Raw genomic sequence first — 6032 nt, 5'->3', positions numbered from 1 at the left:
CCAACATCAGTGAGCACTGAATCTTTTTCACAGTCTCTGGTGGCTAAATGTCCCTGTCCCCCAGAGTCCTTTATACCCCTGGCCACCTATCCCTTGCCATCAGCATCACTAGTTACAGTGATCACTAGTCTATAATCAGCAATGCCTTTGACTTCCAGTGGGTGACCTATGGCTCTCTGTAGCAGGGTCTCTGGACGCCATGTCCCCAGTTGTTAAATCTGATCACCAAGGTCTCCTTTATTTTTAGTCATCCAGGATCTGAATACCAAATGCTGTCACCACTAACACTCCTAGTCACTTGCATCCTTGATGGATGATTGATGCCATATCCAATCCAGGATGGCTTTGAGCTCCAGGACTCCTAAGTGCTGCCTCCTGAAGGTCAGAATGTGACTGCAACTCTCTGATGGTATTTTGTGAACAACATCATCTCTCGGTGACTCTCTCATCCTTCATTATAAGTCACTCATCCCTAATCACCATCATCTCAGGTCACCAATGTCTATTCTCTGGGGCCCCTGATGATTAACATTTCTGATTGTTTCTTGACAGTTCTGAGGCCCACCTGGTCTAGGAAGTTCTTACTCTTCCTGGTGCTGGCAGACACACCCCCACCCCCACCCCACTTCCAGCAGGGGTGGCCAAGGTCCAGATATGGTACCACGTCCCACTTCAGACTCCTCCCTGTGGAATTGACACCACAGCAGCCAGTCAGTGCTTAGCTGGGTGAGCCCTGGACTCTTACTGGAGTGCTGTGGCCATGGGCGCCCTGCGCACCCCCATGGCTTCAGAGCAATCTTCCTCAGCCCTTCCTGCCAGCTGTAGCCACAGTGAGGGCAGGGACAGTCCCTGTGCTGTCTTCTAGGTCACAGCTGCTGGACTGTGTGTCTGACCACATGTTCAGATGTGTGTGTTGAACAATTCCTGCATGCCATGTACCTTTCTAGGTTAAGGCCACATCTGTGAATAAAATAAGCAAGAATTAAGTGAAATAATGATGCAATACTACCTGGTATACCTACTATGCTTGCCAGGCTCATAGTCCAGAGCCCAAAGCCAGAACCAGGAGTCCAGTGCATAGAGACTAGAACCTGTGGCCTAAAGCCCACACCCTGGAAACTGGGAAACAACCCCAGAATACAGAGCACAGAGCTTGGGCCCTGAAACCCAGAATTTAGAGCTTGGTGCTCAGAGTGTAGAACGTACCTAAGAACTCTAAGATGTAGCTCAGAGCCTCAGAATCCAGCTCCAATAGTACAGAGAGCCCAGAACTTTGGCCTTGAATGTGGGATCCCAAATCCACAACTGAGATCCAGAACCCTTAACTCAACATGGAGGACATGAAGGCTGGGATCTGGAGCCGGGTTCTGTGGCTCCCAAGTGACTCAAACCTAGAGTCTAGAACCCCACATCCAGAATCTAGAATGTGGCTGAGAACCTACAGTATCCAAAGCTCCAAACTCAGACCCCACAAGGGGCCACCTTGTTTCTCGGAGCACCTTGGCTTATTGTCCTTTCTCCCGCTGCTGGTGGCCCAGTTTTAGGGAGTACCCAGTGCTGGGCGTGGCGACTCCAGCCAGCAGGAAGCAAACACATGAGCAGGTTCCCTGTCCAGCCGCAGCAGCTGCAGAGCTCTGGGACTGTGTGCAGTCACCCTCTCTCTCTCCACTGCCAGCTCAATGGTACTTCCTGCGGGTCTACTGAACAGATTTGTTTACTCCACACATCTACTGACCTTGCTTGTTCCAGACATTTAGGTGGAGAACAACATACACACCAAGCCCCCGCCCTGGTGACAAGCTTTTGGCACAGAGGGCAGCGATGGGGGAGGCTGGGTATCTAGTTGGGGAGGGTGAGGACCTGAGGTTGGAGTCGCAGCAGTCACTTGGGAGCCACAGAACCCAAGCTAAGGGGGCTGCAGTCTGCAGCTTCTGTTCCCCGCTCTATACCCTGATTGTGGAGAGCCCTTGTTCCACACAAACAGTTTAGGTTCTGTGGACACAAAGCCCTGGGCAGGGCTGGACATGCAGCTGGGCGCTGCCAGTAGCCGCTTTGGGCAGGCAAGGTCCACCTTCACGGTTCCACGGGGCTCTGGCGCCAGGGCCGCTGGGGTGGGGTCAGCCTTTGTTCCATCTGTTTGCACCCAGGTGGGGCTCCCGGCCCTTCCTCTCCTCTGCTAGCTGCAGGCTCTTGGGTGTGGCTTCTTACTCCCATTTTCCATAGAAAGAAAGCAAACCACCTCTGGAATTCTTAGGGACCAGCTCAGTGCTGCTCCAGACCCTCCTCCTGGTGCCCCGGCCCTGAGATTAGAAAAGGATCAGACTTCCAGCTGGATCTCCAGGCCACAGATGGGGGGCTGTGCCCCCTGGGAACTATGTGGGGAAGAATGGGGGCCATTCATCTGCCTGACCCTGATCAGGGACAAACCTACCTGAGGTAGGACAGAGGACAAACAAGGTGGGGCGCAGTCCCCAAGGTGGGTGAGCCCTCAGTGAGTTTATGATGCAGATAATTCCATTCAATGCCATGGGCTGTTTGGGTCTGTTGTTTGTAAAGGCAATATGATAAAACGCTTCCAAACTTTATCTGGGAAAGATGAACAAGCAAGGCCAGCAGAAGAAATCAGAAAATTAGGGAAACTAAAGTGACAAGTATGTATGGGTATATGAAATGCTTTCCCATATAAAACAAGATTCTGTTATCACAGCTCTTCAAACCTGGTGCTGGCTGTTAGAATAAACACATCAATGGCAAGCCCAGAACAGATCCTGTTATTTACAAGGTAATGAATGAAGCTGAGATCTTGGATCAATGCCAAGGTAGGGCCTATTCAACCAAGGGGGTCTTGAGAACTTTTTTGGGGTTGCATGATATTTTCTAAAATGTGGACTAATGGCAAATGTTTCAAATTAGAAGATTCAGCCAGGCATGGTGGTGCACACCTATAATTTCAGGACTCGGGAGGCTGAGGCAAGAGGATCACCTTACAAAGACAGACTCTCTCTCAAAAAAAAAAAAAAAAAAGACAGGGACAGAGAGAGAGAGAGAGAGAGAGAGAGAGAGAGAGAATTCACATAAAAATACGCGGAAGATCTGTCTCTTCTCTAGGGTACGCAATTTCTTCAGAAATCTCCCCCTCCTGTTACCACCATGCCCTCCATCCTATTTCAGAGGAGTACATTTGAGTCCTGACATGTCACACATATCCTATTCCAGGCTTGAGATTTATTAAAGGCTTACTCTTTTCACTTTTTTCACAGTTCTGGGGATGGAACCCACAGCCTGGAACGTGTTCTCCACCCCCAGCCCTGACTGCTCACTAAAGCAAGATTGAATCTGGAGCACAGTCTTCACGCCCCACCCAGCTGGCGGGTCCAGTCTGGTTCCCCTACAGACTGTCAGAGGGACACTGGGAATGCAATGATTGTGTTTCATCTTTCTAGGAACCAAACAGAAACACTGGTGAACAAAAAGGTGGGCAAGCCTGGGTGGTGAGGAGGGTGGGTGGATAAACTGGCGCTTTAAGAAATCGGCTTTAAGGTGACAATTCTAGGTTGAGACTTGACTGTTACATGGTGGTCTAAACATCCTTTCCAAGCAGCTCTGGTCCCAGAGATTTCCGGGATGGCATTACGGACAGGATGGAGAGATTGTACACACCCTACATGCTCAGCCACAGAGGTGGTGGGCAAATGCCCAAAGAAATGAAAACATCAATGTAGACACGTGCTGGACGCCAGAGCCACCCACAATAGCCGAACGATGGTGGTGACCAGATGGGAATCCAGAGAGGATGGATGAACCCGATGGGGTCCTTACATACCATGGAACATCATTTAGGCTTACATGGGAAGGAAATTCTGGCGCGAGCTGCCTGTGGATGAAACTTGAGGATGCTAACAAGCCAAACCACAGGACAAACACTTTAGGGGTCCACTTATTCCACTTCCCAGGGCAGTGAAATCCATCACAGGTACTGGTGGTGTCCTGGGGCGTCTGGGACCAGGGCAGAGATGGAGATTGCATTTCACCGGAGTGGTTTCTCTTCGGGAAGATGGAGGCGGATGGTGCTGGGGATTGCATAATGCTGTGAAAGTGTAGAGCACCCTGGCCAAACACAGTCCCTATGACATCCCAGTGGAGGTTCACATGGTGCTCACAATGACATCTATGTGTAGACGGTTTTTTCCTTTCCTCCATTTTCTAAATGCTCTGTAATATGGGTTAATAACGTTAATGGTGAAATTAATATTCTACACTAATTATGACAGAATGGGAGTCAGTTTCCTAAAAATATGCAAAGATTCAGAATAAGAAATGCAATACAGAGTAAAAAGACCACCACCTTCAAAAAGAGAAACACACCCAGGAGGATAAAGAGGTCACCTCCGACGTAAGTGGCAACAAGCAGCCAGCAAGCATCCCCACAGGTATCTGACTGCAGGAGGGACAAAACCACCCAGGGACACCCAGGTTTTACCTCTCACCTCAGCAATCACGGCAGAGGCCAGGCAGACCCTGCAGGCTCCCATGGGTGGAGCTGACCAGCAATCCCGACTGTCTGGCCCAGAAATCCCAGAATGTCTGAGAAGTGGGTTGTAGAACAATATATAAAACATGATGGTATTTTTTGTTTTAAAATGTTAGTCTAAGACTGGGCAAGGTGGCTTATGCCTCATAATCCCTGCATTTAGGAGGCTGAGGCAGGAAGATTGCTGTAACTTCCGGGGCAGCCTGGGCTATACAGTGAGTTCAAGGTTAGCCTGAAGTACATAAGGAGACCCAGTCTCAAAAAAATTAAAAAGTCTGTATTTCATTAAATGTACAATGTTTATGGTTTTATGTGTCAACTTACATTTTTAATTAAAAAAATAAAAATATAAAATATTTGTGTTGACCTGGGAGTGTGGCTCAGTGGTAGAGTAATTGTCTAGTCTGTATGAAGCCCTGGGTTTCATTCCCAGTACTGAAAAAAAAAACAGAAAAAAAGAAAACCATCTAGGAAGATATGAGACTGATTAACAGTATTTCTTCAAAGTATGCTATCAACTAGGTTGTTTTCTTTTTTTTTTTTCTTTTTTTTGGTACTAGGGATTGAACCCAGGGTCTTTCAACTGAGCTACACCCCGCCTCTTGTTTTCGATATGAAATCTCTCTGGGTTGCTAAATTGCCCAGGCTGGGCTGGAACTTGAGATCCTCCTACCTCAGATTCCCAGACTGCTGGGATTACAGGCATGCACCGACATACTGGGCTTGCGCTAGTTTGATAATAGAGAATCATGAACCCCAAAACACTTGCCTTCCCCCAGGACCTCCCTGAAAGCAAGAGCACACCTTGCAGGACTGCCGGGCGCTAATATGACTGATGCCCATCTCTCCTGCTAGGCTATGGCCAGCTGCTCACCCTCCCAGAGTCCCACAGTGCTCACCGCACCATAACCACCTTATCCTGTGGCACCGATGTGCACCATGTGCTCATACACGCTTATTTTGTGGTCTCTGAGGCCCTGCAGCCCAGGCGTGGTGTGGCCAAGGCCATGGCTGCTGAACATGCCCCACCCTGTGTGTGCTCTATGGGGACAGCAGTGTCATTGTCCCTAGAAACCCTGCAGGGCAGGAGGAAGGGGGCAACTTGATGTCCTTTACCTCTTCCCATCTCCAACAGCAAAAGTATCAAGCCCCTCTGGCCCTCTATTCCTGTCCCCAGGGTGACAGCAGACAGGTCTCCCTGCCCTCCATGAAGGTTGTCACACTTTCCCCCTACACGGAGGTCCCTGAGCCCAAGACCTATTGTGCTGGGCAATTTTACATTTTCTGTAAACATAGTCACTTCTCCAATGGCAGGGGACAGGTCCCAACACCCCAGAGGCAGCCCAAAATCATGGACAGTGTCAAGCTGTAAATATGCTGGCTTTTCCTTACACGTATCTAAGATGAAATTCACTTTAAAATTTAGCACCTCACCCCTACCCCAGAAAAAAGAAAAAAAATTAGACCCGGTGCCAGGCATGGTGGTACAATACTTGTGATG

At 49.1% G+C, this 6032-nt stretch overlaps 1 long non-coding RNA gene across 1 annotated transcript; it reads left to right on the top strand.

Moving 5' to 3' along the window:
* Positions 1 to 1874: 1874 nt before the first annotated feature.
* LOC134473477 (uncharacterized) lies at positions 1875 to 4887 on the top strand. The gene is made up of 2 exons (XR_010043714.1): positions 1875 to 2782; positions 3261 to 4887. It is a non-coding gene; the product is annotated as an uncharacterized LOC134473477 (long non-coding RNA).
* The last annotated feature ends 1145 nt before the right edge of the window (positions 4888 to 6032 follow it).

The sequence above is a fragment of the Cavia porcellus genome, unplaced genomic scaffold (assembly GCF_034190915.1).
Source record: "Cavia porcellus strain 051 isolate PalLab524CR breed Dunkin Hartley unplaced genomic scaffold, mCavPor4.1 scaffold_27, whole genome shotgun sequence".
Taxonomy (NCBI): Eukaryota; Metazoa; Chordata; class Mammalia; order Rodentia; family Caviidae; genus Cavia; species Cavia porcellus.
The sequence above is the reverse complement of the archived record's forward strand: the minus strand, read 5'-3'. Positions and strand labels throughout refer to the sequence as shown.